This window comes from Vipera berus (genome assembly GCF_964194415.1).
Source record: "Vipera berus genome assembly, chromosome: Z".
Classification (NCBI taxonomy): Eukaryota; Metazoa; Chordata; class Lepidosauria; order Squamata; family Viperidae; genus Vipera; species Vipera berus.
In genome coordinates, this window is record NC_138205.1 from 60,150,663 (window position 1) to 60,170,567 (window position 19,905).

The 19,905-nt window shown below is 48.7% G+C and overlaps 1 protein-coding gene across 4 annotated transcripts in view; it reads right to left on the bottom strand.

Annotated features, from left to right (window-relative positions):
* EXOC3 (exocyst complex component 3) overlaps positions 1-5,151 on the bottom strand; it is a 97,266-nt gene extending 92,115 nt beyond the window's left edge. For all 4 annotated transcript variants that reach the window (XM_081345337.1, XM_081345338.1, XM_081345340.1 and 1 more), the window contains exon 1: positions 5,034-5,151. The gene's annotated coding sequence lies outside the window, so the exon portion shown is untranslated. The remainder of the gene's footprint in view (positions 1-5,033) is intronic.
* Between the last annotated feature and the right edge of the window lie 14,754 nt (positions 5,152-19,905).

Sequence of the window (19,905 nt, forward strand, 5' to 3'; positions counted from 1 at the left end):
AGAGGGGGTCAAATTATTCTCCAAAGCACCAGAGGGCAGGACAAGAAACAATGGTTGGAAACTGACCAAAGAGAGAAGCAATCTGGAATTAAGGAAAAACTTCCTAACAGTCAGGACAATTAACCAGTGGAACAGCTTGCCTTCAGAAATCGTGGGCACTCCTTCAATGGAGGTTTTTAAGAAGAGACTAGACAGTCACTTGTCTGAAATGGTATAGGTTCTCCTGCTTGAGCAGGGGCCTGGACTAGAAGACCTCCAACGTCCCTTCCAGCTCAATTCTATTTCTATTTCTATTATTTCTAATCTAACCACCTTTTCTATCATCTTCCCTAAAAAGGGAAGATGAAAAATTGGACAGAAATTGTCCAGGCAGGTGGGATCAAATGATTTTTTTAAGGAGGGGGCAAACCAGGATCTCCTTAAAAGACCCCAGGAACATCATCTCCTACAGTGAAGAATTTATCACTGCCTAAACCTACCTGACAGTCATCATCAAGAAGGCTTTCACCAACGAGGAGGGACAAGGATCTAATTGATTGGTGGTTGCACTGATAGCAGTGAAGACCCTGACCAAAAGAATCAAATTATTTCCAGATAACTGAGCAAGACCTTTCTCCATGCATATCACACAGATCTGCACTATATATGGGTTCCAACTAGGAAAACTCTTAAGACTTTGTCTGTCAAATGCTATATTCCTAAGCATTCTCAAGCAATACAGTCATAAATGTACTACTGTGGTATTCTAAATAGAGGAATTAGCACACATGATATTGATAGAAAAGCACCAGAACAAATATGTCAATGAAGACTCAGTCATCCAGGCCAAAGGGATCTAAATGTTGAATCATAGCAATGACCAAACTTTGGAAAGTCAAAGAGCTGACTTGATATAGCAAGAGTTGGTACATTCCAACGAATCTCTGACTCTCTGCTTAACTAATTTTGCTCTGACTGATGAAGTTGCTTGGATAAGCAGCAAAACATCTCAAATTAACAAAGTTTGTTCCAGTTGCCATGATTCATTCTTTACATACCTTTGGCCTAGATCAGGGGTCAGCAACCTGAAACAGTGAAAGAGCCACTCGGAACTGGTTCCATCACAAAAGGAAAAACTGGGAGCCGCAAAAATTGTGTGTGCATGCACATACATGCACGCATGTGCAGAACAGGGTTTGATTGAAGAGTGGAGACAAGGCAAGATATGCACCTACCCTGCATATTTGAATTGATTGGTTGAACTTTTTTAGTCCCACTTTTTTTGGGGGGGGGACTGCACATGGCAGAGGACTGGGAACCGCAGGAGATGGTTGAAAGAGCCGCATGTGGCTCCAGAGCCACGGGTTGCAGACCTGTGGCCTAGATAATTGAATCTTCATTGACATATTGCCATGCATTCTGGGGAGAAACCCCTAAAGTTGGTGTGGCAAGAGTTGGTACATTGAAGCAACTCTCTGACTCTCTGCTTAACTAATTTTGCTCTGACTGATGAAGTTGCTTAGATGAGCAACAAAATGTCTCAGATTAATATAGTTTGGACCAGTTGCCATGATTCAACCTTTACACACCAGAACAAATAAACAACTATACAGTATTTGAAAGAAATATATGGAAAAACAGGGTAACAAGAAAAAAAATCACTCAAGTATTCTCATAGTGAAGATTGATGAACCTAACTGGATTCCAGAAGCAACTTGGGAATGTCCCCAAAGATTTGCTGCATAGTTCTACCAACACCTTGGAATCGAAGAGTGGCCAAGGCTCTGGATAAGATTGTGCCTATGTGGCATCTCTTCATCCATCAACCCCAACACTCCCCATAGTTCATAGAGGAACTGTCGCTTCCTAACTGTCGGTAGGTATCAAGAGATACCTAGAGTGCTGCTGGACAAAACTTAGGGCTGCTATTAAGGCCTAGTTCATTGTGATAAGAGCAGTGAAATTGCATTATTCCTCCTATTTAAGTAAAAGAACAGGGTCCTCAGTGCTATCAACTACCTGTCAGTTAGACTCTTGTCCCTCTAGCTCATAAAAGCCTCAGAACAATGGCCAGCAGGTGAGTTCAGGCAGTGATAAATTCCTAACTGCAAGAGAGAGCTTCCCAGAACATTTCAAGGAGGCCTGATTTGCACTCCTAAAAACACTTTCACTCTATACCACTTGCCTGGACAATTTTCATTCAGTTTCCCCATCTCCCATTTTAGGGGAAGTGATAGATAAGGTGGTTGCTTGGCAGCTTCGGAGGATGTAATTAGTTTCTTAGTCCTCTTTCAGTGAGGTTTTAGGCCAGGCTATGAGACAGAGGCCACAAACTAATGGATGATCTCTGGTGACAGCAGGTTGAAAATAGTGCAATGAACTTGACTCTCCTTGACCTCTCAGCAACCTTCAATACCGTTGACCATGGTATCCTTTTGGGCTGGTTATATATCCACATTTGAGTGACCTGAATGATGCTGTTGCTACCCTCTCACAGTGCCTGGATGATCTAGAGCAGGGGTGTCAAACTGCCAGCCCATGGGCTGGACGCATCAAAGGGAAACCACACCCACCCCATTGCCGGCAATGGGGAAAAAGCTCCGATACATCGCGCGACATCACGTGACGTCACGAGTTTGACATGTCGGATCTAGAGGCTTGGATGGGGGACAATGGGCTATGACTAAATCCTGGTAAGACTGAGTGGCTTTGGGTGCTTGGAGCTTCAAAATATGGATATTTGACAATTTTAGTTCTGTTGCACTCCCCCCATTCAGAATCAGTTTACAACTTGGGGGTTCTCCTGGACTTATTTCTGCTTGAAAATCAGGTTGCAGTCATGTCTTGGAGAGCCTTTGTATAGCTTTGTTTATCCACCAACTGTGGCCTTTCCTGGATCAGGACCCCTGCACTTGGTCACTCATACCCTACTCATCACTCATTTGGATTACTGCAATGTGCTTTATGTGGGACTACCTTGAAGTGCTTTAACTGGTACAAGGTGCAATAGCATGAGCAATCTTGGGGGCCTATAGAATGACACGTTACACCACTGCTTCATGAGCTGCACTGGCTACTGATGCAGTTTAAGCTATTGGTTATGAACTTTAAAGCCCTTCACGGCATAGGTCCAAACTACTGGATGAACCATCACTAAGACAAGTCTGCCCTCCTCATGCCAGCAAAGAAGCCTACTGAGGATCCCATTGGTCAAGGAATTCTGACTGAGCCTTCTCTATTGTAGCACCAGCCCTCTGCAATATCCTGCTCCACAGGGTGAAGTTTGCCCCCACCTTCCTGTCCTTCGATAAGGGCATGAAGATCTGGCTCTGCTGTTTGGACAGGAGAGCCAATGGGGGATGGCATCACTAGAGGTGGCTGCCAGATTAACTAGCTGATCCCACCTTCCCCCTGAACTTTCTGCTTCCTCTCCACTCATTTTTTAAATTTCATAATTGTACTTCCACTGTTTATTTATATTGTTTTAATTCTTTACTTTATATTTTATCTTTTTTTCCATTTTATTGTTGTAAGCTGCCCAGAGTATCCCCATGACAAGATGAGCAGCAAATAAATTTACCGAACAAAAAACAAACAATGGCAATCAACATAAAATAACATTTAGACATTTTATCAATTTGACATATAGTATTGTACAATATATAAGGGACACGGTGGCTCAGTGGGTTAGGACGCTGAGCTTGTCGATCAGAAGTCGACAGTTTGGCGGGTCGAATCCCGAGTGCCGTGTAACAGAGTGAGCGCCTGTTACTCGTTCAAAAGCACGTAAAAATGCAAGTAGAAAAATAGGGACCACTATGGTGGGAAGGTAACAGCATTCAGTGCGCCTTTGGCGTCTAGTCATGCCGGCCACATGACCATGAAGATGTCCTCGGACAAGCGCTGGCTCTTCTGCTTTGAAATGGAGATGAGCACCGGCCCCTAGAGTTGGAAACGACTTGCACGCATGTGCGGGGGAACCTTTACCTTTACCTTACTATACAATATATAGAGTATCAGCTTTAAAATATATTAAGTTGTAAACTGTAGTAACATGTATTATAAAGGGTGCTTTATTAACAAATTAAATCCTCTTCCTTCTGCAATAATTTTTCAATATTTTTCCTTATTTGGAAATAATAAAATATTACAAAATGAATTATAATAAATGTGAATGGAACAAGCACAAAACAGGGTCCATGTAGGAAAAAGCACTGATCAAATTTAAATTGTTCAGTAAGATGTACAGGAGCACAGAAAAGGAAATGTAATACCTAATAAATTACTGTGTTCCAACAGTATTTGATTACAACCATATATTTCCTGAAATGTTTATTTAATGTTAATTGGGTCCTACAAATAATCTAAATTTGATAATTCTAAATATCAAAACTTGTTGAGAGATCCAGAAAAATTAAAGATGCTGTAAATTTGATTATACTTGGATAGCTTTTATTATTTTTTTCAAATACTGCACAGCCTATTATCTCGTGGCTTGCATAAATGCTAATGTTACTCAATCTAATTTTCTGGGTTTGCACATAATGAAAAATAAACTTACCATACTGGCAAAACTGCCATAGCATGCTAAGCTAAATGATGGTTGGCTTGTTTATGATTCCATTAACATAGCAACATCCTAAGACCAATGACAACAACAACAATAATAATAATAAATAAAATAAAATAATAAAAATCTCCTGTCAACTATACGTGGAATATGCATACAAGTAATTATTGTTTTTGCTGCTGATGGATTCTCCTCACCCATCTTCTAGCCACTGAGCCAACAAGAAGAAAATTCGGGCCCCATCCCACACATTGACTTACAACTATTAAAGCAGCAAAGATACAGCATTGTAAATAAAATAATCGTTTTCTCCCACCTTTCTGTTTTAAAGAAATTTATTTTGTATGCAATAGGCTTCGGCTCTTATCATTGCAATCTGATATAACCTTGAGAAAGCTTCTCTATCAAGATCTCAAACAATCCAGGTTCAGAACTTTCAAAGGCCAAGAGCCATCTCCCTCTCGGTACTATGAGACTCACTTACCTTGTCAAATAAAGAGAGCGAGAATTAAATGAAAGCAACACCCGAAAGCTTGTCTTGGGCTCACGCTGACGACTATTAACACCCGGAACCCTCTGAAAGACAATTGAAGTGCGCTTGCGCCTCAATCCTTCAAAATACTTTTTAAAAAATCACCAACCAGAGGCTCATACGCATGCGTAGGCAAATAGGGAAGTTCAGTACTTAAATACGCCTGCGCAAAGTGTTCAGGCGCTGTCAAAATTTTATAATTCTTGTTGGTATTACGGTGGTAATCTTCAGAGCGGACACCCCAAGGATGGAAGCAGTGAATGAGTTGGGAGTGCATTGAGGTCGACTTTAGTGGTCACTGCTGAAAGTTTGCAAAGGTGCCAAGCATTGTATGGATGGTGGAAGCATACCTTGCGCGCGTGACTTCCTCTCGGATAGAAATTTACCAAAAGTCTCTTGCATGGCAAGAGATCTCCAGATATCATTCAAGAGAAATAAAATACAAAAGAGGGAGGGATATTTTTTTAGAAAATGAGTGCTTATGTTTTGCATCATTACCTGGAAGATATATAACCTCCCTCTTACATCGCTTTTACTAAGCACTGACATATATAGTACATAGCCCGGGTGCTGTTTTCGGGTTGGGAGTGGGGGTGTGAGCAAATCGCAAAAACAGTAACAAATACTAACACAAATTACAAGGCATGAAATATGAAAAGGCAGTATGCCTAAAACTACTGTAGTTTTACTTGTTCATAATTTTTCATCTTTTCAAAAGATTTTTATCTCTTCTATAGGCTAATGCAGATTCCTACATTACCTTTTAAACATGTTTGAAATTTTCCACTGATCTCTTTTTTCAGAATTTCATGAATCTCATGTAACAGTATGATTTTGAACATCCCACTTCTCATCTTCACATACTAGTTTTGCAATTTGATCCTCTTTCATCTTTGTATCACCAAACACCTCAGGGTTTCTTATATTACTGATAATTAACTTTTGAACTTTATTCACCATTCATTATCTTTACTGCCTTTCTAGGAATATCCATTTTTAAAATCTGCATACAAAAGAGTTAAGTGATAATAATGAGCAAATATGGATTATAAAAACTTAAAATATTTATTAGTGATCTGCATACATGCATTCCGGTGACTTTGAACAGAGACTGAAAAAGCTAAACTTGGTTTAAAATCACACAACTCTGAATTCTGCTAACAAGGCTTGTTGATCAATCTCTCATTCCAATATTTAAGTGAGATTCCCTAGTTTACCTTCAAAAAACAAATGAACTCCGTAATCCGTAAATAGGTATTATGTCTCAATAGATTGTGCTTTGCTTTGAAATTTATTATAGATGACATTTTAGAAGGATGAATATTGATACTGGGACTGAGTAATGTGAATATTGTCAAGAAAATGACACAGGTTGTTTCTTGCTTTTTGTGCCATAGTTTAATTTGGTCTCCACCCATTTTTCATAATTCTACACTGTTCCAAACAACAACTGTGTCAGAAATAAAATTTATTTCTCTGCACCTTATACAACATATTGAAGGTAGAACCACAAAGCAGAGAGATGAAAGATATTGTATTTCCTATACTTTCAGGATTTGGGAGTAGATAGTAGGTGATTTGGTGTACCCTGTGGGAGCTGTGTTCCTGTGTATTGTTAGTCTTTCCATGTGAAGTCAAAGAAATATTGCTAAGCAGTGTTGAAAGAAAAATCTTCAGGTTCCAGTCCAAGTGGGAATAAACAAAAGGAAGACTGCTTTAGAAAGAAGGTTGTAGTTTATTGAAGAGCAGAGCCAGACAGAAATGTGGCTCTGGGAAAGCTGACCACATATAGCTAGGAGTGGTGGGGTTTTATACCTTCTTGGGCTTTTGAGGTTGTTTCCTGTTCCTGTTTGAGGTTTTGTATTTCCTGTGTCATGTGTAAGGATCTGCTTCAAAACTTCATCGCAAGAAAGCAGGACTCTTGCAATATTTCCATTCCAAAAGGAACTTTTACCAGGAGAAGCTCACAGCAGGCATAGAAGACAGGATCTGAGGGTTTCCTGCTCAGATCAATAGGTTAAAAGAACATCAAGCAAACCCCACCCCAACAGTCGATCTGGTCAGTTCAAATGAGCCAATCCCTAGGTGTGGGAATGGAGCTGATAACAGAGTCCGTTCCCATACTTGTGAAGATGTTGTTGGAACTTTGCACCTTTCTTTTCTGCAGTGAGAGATAAGCCAGATGGCCAGAGGCACATTCCTTTCTCACCCCAGGTTGACATCAAGGGGAAACAGTTCAAAGAGCAAACGGATAGGACAGGCAGAGAGGATACATTGTAGCTAAGGAAAAAGGAAAAAACAGATGCATTCTCTGGCACCTCCCCCCAGGAGAATGACAAAATCCACAGAAAGAAAACCAAAAGGAACAGAACCACCAACCCCAACAAAGAAATTGGTTCTGAAACTGAATCTGAGTGTGTCCTTTTGGTATTGATGGGTTAATCCTATTATGTCCCCAAAGATCATGTCTTTTAGAGTTTGGGTAGGATATGTAGATTTTAGGGGTCTTTGTCTTCCTAATCTCATTAGTTTCTAGCTTCCTGGCTCCAACCTTCCTGAAAGGATTATCACATCTGCATTTCTAAAAGCTGGTTTCTGCTGAGTTTTCTGGCTGGGGAGATCTTTTTTAAGATCTTCTCCATTATTTCTTTGGAGAAATATATTCTGCCTTTTTAATATTCCCCAAAATCTTTCTTTTCTGGATTCTTCCCACAGTGGGGTCCACTGGAATACCTAAGAAGATGGTGCATGGATCAAGGATGATAAAATAGATGGCAGAGGTGGGGATCACAAGGATAATGGTGGCTGGATTTTGCATGATCAGTGCTCAGGGAATGACATATAAGTTAATGAACCTCAGATCATGAAGAATTGATTAATTGACTTCTCTTTGTTATCAGTCTTCGGCTTCCAGATGAGGAAGATTGGGATGTTGCAAGGTAAGTGCATTTGTGCAAAACCCCTTGTCCTAGGTAGGCTTTTATTAATTTTTGAATGGGTTTGGAAATGGGTTACAGTATCTGTTGGGATACTGTTCTGGAATAAGCAGGTTCTCAAAGCTGCAAACGTTGGATGTTTTTGCTCTGACAATGTAAGAGGCAGCCTTTTTCTTTAAACTGTTTGCTCTGAATATAATGAAGCTGGGGTGGAGGAGTATGCTAACCCAGATGTTTAAATTGCACGGACTTGCTCGCCCTCAGGGGTGCTCCCCCTTCCTGGGTGCGACCCGCCTTTCTAGCCGCTTATGATCTCGAGGAAGGGCCCATTTATTGGGACCCAGAGAGATGGCTGGGCACGGGTAGGGGCCTTCGACGGAAACCAAACAAGAGGTCCCTAGTTAGCTTTCTTTCTAAATTTTTTAGTGGGTTAGGGAGGGGGGAGGGTACTCTTTTTGGTTGTTTGGACAAGGGGGGCAGTCCAACAACCTCTGTTCAGACCAGTGCCAAGGTAGATCGCGGGGGGGAGGAGCGGGGGTCGGTTGCTTCTGGGGCCCCAGGGCTGGTCGTGGGAATACCTATTCCCATGACATTAGGGAATGGCAGCAGGTGTAGGAGCAGAGGGCCGTATCGATCTCAGGGAAGGCCTCTCCGCTGCCTACAAGCGGTGAGGCACTCCGACCCTCTGGCTCTGCCCCGAGGTCCCGGGAGTGAGGATGTGCAGCCTCCTGAGCTCCGGCTGGTGTATTTAAATGCCAGGTCTGTCATGAATAAAGCTCCTCTCATCCGTGAACTGGTCGAGGGTGAGCAGGCGGACCTGGCTTGCATCACGGAGACTTGGTTGGGCCCAGAGGGTGGGATTCCTCTGGTTGACCTTTGCCCACCAGGTTTCCGGGTGCTACACCGGCCTCGGGCTCAGGGTAGGGGTGGGGGTGTGGCTGTTGTCATGAGGGAGACCTTGTGTCCGCGGGAGGCCACCGTTCCCCAGATAGTCGGGTGTGAGTCTCTCTTTTTGAGATGCGGCCCTGGTGCGCAGTTGGGCTTGCTGCTGGTGTACCTTTCGCCTAGTCACATAGCAGCAGCCCTGCCTGAGCTTCTCGATGTCCTCTCTGGGGTGGTGATTGAGTTCCCGAAACTTATAGTTTTGGGGGACTTCAATCTACCATCGCTGGGAGGATCATCTGAGTTGGCTCGGGAGTTCATGGCTTCCATGACGGCCATGGACCTGACGCAAGTAATTTCGGGACCGACTCATGAGGGAGGCCACACTCTTGACTTAGTTTTCTTATCTGGACGGTGGTTAGATGATCTTGGTGGGGGCTCCCCAATTGTTATGCCCCTGTCATGGACCGATCATCATCTCCTGCGGCTGGTCTTCCATTTTGCCACCCCCCACCGTGGGTGTGTGGAACCAATCAAATGGTACCGCCCCAGACGCTTAATGGATCCCCAGAGGTTCCAGGCGGCGCTGGGGTCCCCACCTGCCTCCCTTGCTCACAGCTCGGCAGACGCCTTAGTGGAAGCCTGGGAAAGGGCAGCCACTGAGGCTCTTGACCGAGTTGTACCCCTGCGGCCCCTGACCCGGTGCAGATCCCGTCGAGCTCCATGGTTCTCCGCGGAGCTCCGGGAGATGAAGCGTCGGAGACGGGGCCTAGAGAGCGGTTGGAGATCCAGCCGATCTGAATCCGACCGATTGCGACTAAGAACCTATACTAGGTCTTATCTCGCTGCGATAAGGGAGGCGAGGTCTAACCACTTCGCCACCCTTATCGCGTCCGCAGATAATCGCCCGGCCACCCTGTTTAGGGTGACTCGCTCCCTCCTGAATCAGGAGGTGAGGGAGGAACCCTTGCAGGGTCGTGCCGAGGAGTTTAACCAGCATCTGTCGGACAAAATCGCTCGGATTCGGACCGGTCTGGACTCTGACTGGGCAGAGTCTGTCGAGCAGGACACGGGCGGTCTTGTCGATATCACCTGGGAGGAGTTTGATTCTGTGACTCCGGAGGAAGTGGACAGGATCATGGGGAGGCTGAGCACCACCACATGTTTATTGGACCCGTGCCCTTCCTGGCTGGTCTATGCAGCCCGGGAGAGGACACGCAGCTGGTTCCAGGCAGTTATATCGGCTTCTCTGAGCGAGGGTAGCTTCCCCGCCGTCTTGAAAGAGGCAGTGGTGAGGCCTCTCCTCAAGAAGCCTGCCTTGGACCCAGCTGTATTGAACAACTTTCGTCCTGTCTCCAACCTTCGCTTCCTTGCGAAGGTTGTTGAGAGTGTGGTGGCGCATCAGCTCCCTCTGGTCCTGGATGAAGCGGATTATCTAGACCCGTACCAATCGGGTTTCAGGCCCGGGTACAGCACGGAGACGGCATTGGTCGCGCTGGTGAATGATCTCTGGAGGGCTCGGGACAGGGGGCATTCCTCTGTTCTGGTCCTATTAGACCTCTCAGCGGCTTTCGATACCATCGACCATGGTATCTTGCTGCGGCGTCTCAGGGGATTGGGAGTGGGAGGCACGGTTTTACAGTGGTTCTCCTCCTATCTCCAGGGACGCTCGCAGTCGGTGTTGGCAGGAGGGCAGAGGTCGACCGCGAGGTCTCTCATTTGTGGAGTTCCTCAGGGGTCGGTCCTCTCGCCTCTCCTGTTCAACATCTATATGAAACCGCTGGGTGAGATCATTCGTGGTTTTGGAGTTGGGTATCATCAGTATGCTGATGATACCCAGCTTTTCCTTTCGACCCCAAACCACCCCAGTGATGCCCTCAACGTGATGTCCCGTTGCCTGGAGGCGGTTCGGGTCTGGAAGGGGAGGAACAGACTTCAACTCAACCCCGACAAGACCGAGTGGCTTTGCATACCCTCATCCCGGGTTTATTCGGACATTCCACCTCTCGCTATGGGGGGCGAACTATTACCCCCCGTAGATAGGGCTCGCAACTTGGGAGTCCTCCTAGATTCACGGCTCACCCTGGAAGACCACATAGGAGCTGTGACTAGGGGGGCTTTCGCCCAGGTTCGCCTGGTGCGCCAGTTGCGGCCCTATCTAAGCCGGGATGATCTATGCACGGTCACTCATGCGCTTGGGACCTCTCGACTAGACTACTGCAACGCTCTCTACATGGGGCTGCCCTTGAGGACCACCCGGAAGCTCCAACTGGTACAGAATGCAGCCACGAGAGTTGTGTTGGGAGTCTCCCGATACTCCCACGTTACACCTCTGCTCCGCGAGCTGCATTGGTTACCGGTTGCCTTCCGGGTGAGATTCAAGGTACTAGTAATGGTATTCAAAGCCCTACATGGCAGGGGTCTGGAGTACCTGAGGGAACACCTGCTGCCGGCATCGACTTCCCTCCGCCCTGTGCGTTCCCACAGAGAGGGCCTCCTCAGGGTGCCACCGGTCAGAGAATGTCGACTGGTGGCCCCCAGGGGGAGATCCTTCTCTGTGGGCGCCCCGGAGCTATGGAATCAGCTACCGGTTGAGCTCCGGACGGCGCCCGACCTTTGCTCCTTTCGCCACGAGCTAAAAACATACTTTTTTGAACAAGCTGGCCTGGCCGGATGAAGGGATTGGGGGGGGTTTGTTATGGTTATTTTATTGGGTTTTAAAGATGTATTTTAGTATGTGGGCATTTATTTAATCTTGTTTTAACTTTTGTAATCTGTATTTTTATTCTTGCCCTGTTCACCGCCCTGAGTCCTTCGGGAGAAGGGCGGTATAGAAATAGTATTAAATAAATAAATAAATAAATAAATAAATAAATAAATAAATAAATAAATAAATAAATAAATAAATAAGATAGGAATGGCATGCAAGATAACGGAAGTGAAGCTTGCATTTTGGGCTAATTGGAGAATGTGATTAATGACATGTAATTAAGGGAGGGAATTGTGTATGATACGATGTGTTCAGGGGAGGAGAATTCAGATTCTGGCATCCATCCATGAGTGCCGATGCTTCATTCTCATTATTAGAAACACAATGCCTGAATGTCCTTTGATCTGTCTCATTAATCGGAACCATGACATCATGCCAGAATCTACTTTCTTTTCAAAGAACCTGGGAGTCCTGAGCCCCAGCCATTGTCTCTAGCCTTGAGAGAAGCTGGCAAAGATTCAGGGAAAAATCATCATGGGAAAAGAGAACGTGCTTGGAGACGGTGACCTGGCAGCTACTGAGGAGGAAGTAACAGACAGCATGCTGTGGGAAGATGAATTTATGCAGGTCTCCCAGTTTCAGGGAGAACACAAGCAGTCAGGAGAGCTTATCTGGTCATCAGGCTGGAACCACTCCAGCAGAGACTCCAGAAGCCTCGAGACTGCCCTGCCAGAGACTTCAAAAGCAGAAGGGGGGAGCTACCAGATCATCTGCCACTGAGAATTTGGGTGAGTGGAAAATCCTGTCTGCAGGCCAGACAGCTCTCCAGCCCCAGGAGTCCCCTGCCAGGCTCTCTAGACCCACAGAGACAGAGAACCGCAGCCTAGGGCCTCTGCAGCAATGGGAGGGTTGGGATCCCCTGCAAGTGGAAGGCCAACAACCTCTGAGCTTGCCACAGCTAATAGAGGCCTTGCAACAGCTTGGGGTGGTACAGAAGCCTGGACATCAGAAGCTGGTGGGAGGATGACCACAGCAAGGAGATTGGTCGCCACCCCTGAACATACTGCAACTGCTGAGGGGCCTGCTAATGAGGGAGACCCAGCAGCTTCCCCTCAGACAACCACAGTAAGGGGGGCAGCAGCAGGGCCCAAACATGCAATCCCTGGGCATACAGCAGCACCAATGGGGTCACCAGCAACTGCAGGTTCAACAGCTGTAGGGGCCCCCCTGGCAGCCATTGAATCAACAACCAGGATGGGGCCAGCAGCAACTAGGGGTACAACAGCAACCAATGATGGCCCCATCTTTCAGAGCAACCTTCGATGGGGACTCAGAGAAACTGATTTTTTTCCTCAACAAAGTATGTTCTCATTTGAATCGCTAGGCCTATCTCTACCCGGACTCAGACACTATGGTTGATGTGATTGCATCCAGCCTAGAGGGAGAAGCATCCGAATGGTTAAACAATTTATACAATGAGCAAGCCCCTGAATTGGAGGACCCCCACCTAGGACTGAGAGAAAGATTTGAGGACCCATCCATAGCCCTCAAAGCAAAAGAACAAAAGTGGAGTCCTACAACCCTGCCCCTACACCTCTAAAAAAATCACTTAAAGCAATGGGCAATCTGGAAGAAGGAGGCCTTCGCCATTAGGTGGAGCCTGTTAAACTGGCGACACTACTTAGAGGGGAGGAAGGTGCCATTTGAAGTATGGACAGATCACAAAAACCTAGAGGCACTGAACACCCCCCGCAAAGTGTCCCCAAAACAAGTGCGGTGGGCACAGTACTTTAATCGCCTCAACTTCACTCTAAACTACATACTGGGAGGAAAAAACCTCTTAGGTGATGCGCTATCCCGATTTCACCAGTACAAAAGCGAATGTGAAGAGGTCAACAAGGCAATTATCCCATTCACAACCTGCGGCACAACTCACACCTCGCAGAACCCCTAATCCTGATGGTCCAGGAGCGAAGAAGATAAAACGAGAACTCCTCACTGATCAATGGTTCAAAGATAATCAAACCTCCCTAACCTGCAGCGATAGTTTTGCATACAAGGGGGGAAAACTGTATCTGCCCGAAGCCCTCTGTCTCAATGCTCTCAAACACAGCCATGATGTAAAACAGGCTGGACACTTTGGATATTAAAAACTCTACACCTCATCTGCCAGCAATTTTGGTGGCAGGGGCTAAAACAAGATGTAGAAAACTGTGTCAGGAGTTGTACCATATGTGCCACCATGAAAAGAATTTCAGGGGAAACCCCTGGGTTACTGCAGCCAGTGGCAGACCCTTCTCAACCATGGGAAGAAATAGCTATGGACTTTATTGTAGACCTCCCCAAAAGTAGAGGAAGTACTGTCATCTGGACTATGATAGACAAGTTTTTGAAGCAAGCTCATTTTATTGCCTGCAAAGGACTCTCATCTGCCCAACAACTGACTAAATTGTTCCTTAAACCTATCTACCAGCTGCATGGCACCCGTAAGTGAATAACTTCAGATAGAGGAGTGCAGTTCACAGCGAAATTTTGGAGTTTTCTTAAATTAATTGGATCATCTCAAGGCTTATCATCTGCTTTTCATCCGGGCACCAATGGAGCTGCAGAATCCGCTAACAAAATGGTGGAGCAATATCTGAGATGTTATGTTTCCTACCAACAGACAAACTGGACTGACCTCCTCCTTTTCGCTGAGGTGGCTTACAATAATTCTGTTCACAGCAGCACCAGCTACACACCTTTCAGAATAGCAACAGGAAAAGAGTTCAGCCCAATGCCTGAATACCCTCAGGTGCCCTCTGCTTCCCAGACACTTGATCAATGGATGAGGGGGTGGGAAGAAGTTTGGAGAAACACGAATATGGCATTAAAAAAGACTTCTGAGACTTATAAAAAACAGGCTGATAGAAAGAGGGCTCCCCAAAGAACATTCCAAGTTCGGGAAAAGGTTTATCTGTCAACTAAATATTTACGCCTCAAATTACCCAGCAAGAAATTAGGACCAAAATTCTTGGGGCCTTTCCCTATCGTAAGGATCATCAACCCCATCACAGTAGAATTAAAACTCCCTAGGCTTTTAGAGAAAGTACACCCTTTCTTCGATTGCAGCCTGGTGAAATCTTTTTGGGATTCCACCTTAAGACCTCCCCCTAAGAAGGCACCCGGGCCCCTCATAGTAGCAGGTCAGACACAAGTGAAAGGTATTCTTGACTGTAGAATTTTTAAAGGGAAATTGCAGTACCTAGTACAATGGAAGAGGCACTCACTGTCTGAAGCTACTTGGGGAAAATCTAGCGATGTGAAGGCTGACTGACTCATCAAAAAGTTTCATGAAAGAAACCCTAACAAACATTACTGGATCTATCCTTCTTGTAAGGGGGGCTGGATGTCAATGCTGCAAACATTGGATGTTTTTGCTCTGACAATGTAAGAGGCAGCCTTTTTCTTTAAACTGTTTGCTCTGAATATAATGAAGCTGGGGTGGAGGAGTATGCTAACCCGGATGTTTAAATAAGATAAGAATGGCATGCAAGATAACGGAAGTGAAGCTTGCATTTTGGGCTAATTGGAGAATGTGATTAATGACGTGTAATTAAGGGAGGGAATTGTGTATGATACGATGTGTTCACGGGAGGACAATTCAGATTCTGGCATCCATCCATGAGTGCCGATGCTTCATTCTCATTATTATAGACTTTTTAGAAAAACAATGCCTGAATGTCCTTTGATCTGTCTCATTAATCGGAACCATGACATAGGGTAGTGGTTCTGGTTTATCTATACTTTAACTGGGGTTGTGCTCTTCAGGAAACCTACTTCTGTAGACTTCCATCCTTATTGCCTGTAGTTCAGGAGGGAGAACGCAAGCTTTGCCCAAAAAGAGGGTTGTCAGGCAATGCATGTGAGTGGGGAGAATCTTGAGGATTACCTCAGCTGAAATGCATTTTATTGTGGCTCAAAATCTGCAAAGTAAATCTGCGCTCATAAAGAATAAGAGAGAATGGGAGCAAATGGCAAATGGATAGGGGTCCCATATCTACCCTCGACTTGCTGATAAATCCAACTGGAATAATTTTACCCCCACCCTCACCCCAATGATATTATCACAAGCTCCAGGCACCACGAAACCTTTGAATGGAGGGTAGGGAATTTGGGACGTGGATGCTTTTGCACGAGTGTATTTTCTCCCACAGTGAGGGTAGCAGAGGTTTGCCTTTAGGGTCTCTTTTGAGCAGGATTGCAAATGAATGATGAGTCAGCTTTATTATTTTCTGAAGCTAGTTACTGGAACGCAGGATTGGGAGTCTCTTAAAAGTGGGTTTGGTGTGGGCAAATCAGACCTTGTGATGTCACTGGGGAATAGCCAGCTGCAAAGAGGAGCAGTTTTGGATGCTGAAAAGTACAAAGTGTTGTTGTCTACCAAGATTTAGGTTTCTATTAGGCTTGAGATCTTCAAACTTCGCTCTTTTATGACTTGTAGGACCCACTTCAATCCCACATCTTGAAAAAGCAGAACTCTTCGAAGCGATTTCTTCCAACAGGAACTTTTATTAAGAGTACCGTATATACTTGAGTATAAGCCGAATTTTTCAGCCCACTTTTTGGGCTGAAAAATTCCACTTCGGCTTATACTCCAGTCAACAAAAAAAACTTACCGAGGACTTGTGCGCGGCCGAGGCTTTGGTGCTTCCGGGATCGCCCGCACCTCTCCCAAGCCACCGCCGTCCGAGACCTGCCGAAGTTTGGGGAGGTTTGGGGAGGTGCGCGCGCACCTCCCCAAACTCCGCGCCTTGCCTGCCTGCTTCTTTCCGCAGCGGAAAGAAGCAGGCAGGCAGGGTGCGGAGGAACGGAGACTTGCCGACGTTTGGGGAGGTTTGGGCGCCTCCCCAAACCTCGGCAGGTCTCCGTTCCTCCGCGCAGACCTGCCGACGTTTGGGGAGGTTTGGGCGCCTCCCCAAACCTCCCCAAACCTCGGCAGGTCTCCGTTCCTCCTGCCGACCTTTGGGGAGGTTTGGGCGCCTCCCCAAACCTCCCCAAACCTCGGCAGGTCTCCGTTCCTCCTGCCGACCTTTGGGGAGGTTTGGGCGCCTCCCCAAACCTCCCCAAACCTCGGCAGGTCTCCGTTCCTCCTGCCGACCTTTGGGGAGGTTTGGGCGCCTCCCCAAACCTCGGCAGGTCTCCGTTCCTCCGCGCAGACCTGCCGACGTTTGGGAAGGTTTGGGCGCCTCCCCAAACCTCCCCAGGTCTCCGTTCCTGTTTGGGGAGGTTTGGGCGCCTCCCCAAACCTCCCCAAACCTCGGCAGGTCTCCGTTCTTCCTGCCGACCTTTGGGGAGGTTTGGGCGCCTCCCCAAACCTCCCCAAACCTCGGCAGGTCTCCGTTCCTGTTTGGGGAGGTTTGGGCGCCTCCCCAAACCTCCCCAAACCTCGGCAGGTCTCCGTTCCTCCGCGCAGACCTGCCGACGTTTGGGGAGGTTTGGGCGCCTCCCCAAACCTCCCCAAACCTCGGCAGGTCTCCGTTCCTGTTTGGGGAGGTTTGGGCGCCTCCCCAAACCTCGGCAGGTCTCCGTTCCTCCGCGCAGACCTGCCGACCTTTGGGGAGGTTTGGGCGCCTCCCCAAACCTCCCCAAACCTCGGCAGGTCTCCGTTCCTGTTTGGGGAGGTTTGGGCGCCTCCCCAAACCTCCCCAAACCTCGGCAGGTCTCCGTTCCTCCGCGCAGACCTGCCGACCTTTGGGGAGGTTTGGGCGCCTCCCCAAACGTCCCCAAACCTCGGCAGGTCTCCGTTCCTGTTTGGGGAGGTTTGGGCGCCTCCCCAAACCTCCCCAAACCTCGGCAGGTCTCCGTTCCTCCGCGCAGACCTGCCGACCTTTGGGGAGGTTTGGGCGCCTCCCCAAACGTCCCCAAACCTCGGCAGGTCTCCGTTCCTGTTTGGGGAGGTTTGGGCGCCTCCCCAAACCTCCCCAAACCTCGGCAGGTCTCCGTTCCTCCGCGCAGACCTGCCGACCTTTGGGGAGGTTTGGGCGCCTCCCCAAACCTCCCCAAACCTCGGCAGGTCTCCGTTCCTGTTTGGGGAGGTTTGGGCGCCTCCCCAAACCTCCCCAAACCTCGGCAGGTCTCCGTTCCTCCGCGCAGACCTGCCGACCTTTGGGGAGGTTTGGGCGCCTCCCCAAACGTCCCCAAACCTCGGCAGGTCTCCGTTCCTGTTTGGGGAGGTTTGGGCGCCTCCCCAAACCTCCCCAAACCTCGGCAGGTCTCCGTTCCTCCGCGCAGACCTGCCGACCTTTGGGGAGGTTTGGGCGCCTCCCCAAACGTCCCCAAACCTCGGCAGGTCTCCGTTCCTGTTTGGGGAGGTTTGGGCGCCTCCCCAAACCTCGGCAGGTCTCCGTTCCTCCGCGCAGACCTGCCGACGTTTGGGGAGGTTTGGGCGCCTCCCCAAACCTCCCCAAACCTCGGCAGGTCTCCGTTCCTGTTTGGGGAGGTTTGGGCGCCTCCCCAAACCTCCCCAAACCTCGGCAGGTCTCCGTTCCTCCGCGCAGACCTGCCGACCTTTGGGGAGGTTTGGGCGCCTCCCCAAACCTCCCCAAACCTCGGCAGGTCTCCGTTCTTCCTGCCGACCTTTGGGGAGGTTTGGGCGCCTCCCCAAACCTCCCCAAACCTCGGCAGGTCTGCGCGGAGGAACGGAGACCTGCCGAGGTTTGGGGAGGTTTGGGGAGGCGCCCAAACCTCCCCAAACAGGAACGGAGACCTGCCGAGGTTTGGGGAGGTTTGGGGAGGCGCCCAAACCTCCCCAAAGGTCGGCAGGTCTGCGCGGAGGAACGGAGACCTGCCGAGGTTTGGGGAGGCGCCCAAACCTCCCCAAAGGTCGGCAGGAGGAACGGAGACCTGCCGAGGTTTGGGGAGGTTTGGGGAGGCGCCCAAACCTCCCCAAAGGTCGGCAGGAGGAACGGAGACCTGCCGAGGTTTGGGGAGGCGCCCAAACCTCCCCAAAGGTCGGCAGGAGGAACGGAGACCTGCCGAGGTTTGGGGAGGTTTGGGGAGGCGCCCAAACCTCCCCAAAGGTCGGCAGGAGGAACGGAGACCTGCCGAGGTTTGGGGAGGTTTGGGGAGGCGCCCAAACCTCCCCAAAGGTCGGCAGGAGGAACGGAGACCTGCCGAGGTTTGGGGAGGTTTGGGGAGGCGCCCAAACCTCCCCAAAGGTCGGCAGGTCTGCGCGGAGGAACGGAGACCTGCAGAGATTTGGGGAGGTTTGGGGAGGCGCCCAAACCTCCCCAAAGGTCGGCAGGAGGAACGGAGACCTGCCGAGGTTTGGGGAGGTTTGGGGAGGCGCCCAAACCTCCCCAAAGGTCGGCAGGAGGAACGGAGACCTGCCGAGGTTTGGGGAGGCGCCCAAACCTCCCCAAAGGTCGGCAGGAGGAACGGAGAGCTGCCGAGGTTTGGGGAGGTTTGGGGAGGCGCCCAAACCTCCCCAAAGGTCGGCAGGAGGAACGGAGAGCTGCCGAGGTTTGGGGAGGTTTGGGGAGGCGCCCAAACCTCCCCAAAGGTCGGCAGGAGGAACGGAGACCTGCCGAGGTTTGGGGAGGTTTGGGGAGGCGCCCAAACCTCCCCAAAGGTCGGCAGGTCTGCGCGGAGGAACGGAGACCTGCAGAGGTTTGGGGAGGTTTGGGGAGGCGCCCAAACCTCCCCAAAGGTCGGCAGGAGGAACGGAGACCTGCCGAGGTTTGGGGAGGTTTGGGGAGGCGCCCAAACCTCCCCAAAGGTCGGCAGGAGGAACGGAGACCTGCCGAGGTTTGGGGAGGCGCCCAAACCTCCCCAAAGGTCGGCAGGTCTGCGCGGAGGAACGGAGACCTGCCGAGGTTTGGGGAGGTTTGGGGAGGCGCCCAAACCTCCCCAAAGGTCGGCAGGAGGAACGGAGACCTGCCGAGGTTTGGGGAGGTTTGGGGAGGCGCCCAAACCTCCCCAAAGGTCGGCAGGAGGAACGGAGACCTGCCGAGGTTTGGGGAGGTTTGGGGAGGCGCCCAAACCTCCCCAAAGGTCGGCAGGAGGAACGGAGACCTGCCGACGAGCCGCGGCCACACAGGGTATTCCTGTGTATTCAGGCTTGCAAAATGGCGGATCGAGCCTCTGCTGGCGGCAGAGGCTTGCAGAACGGCGGATCGGCTTATACTCGAGTCAATAACTTTTTCCAGTTTTTGGGGGTGAAATTGGGGGTCTCGGCTTATACTCGAGTCGGCTTATACTCAAGTATATACGGTAGTTGATAGCAGGCATAATAGACAGGATCTGGGATTTCCCA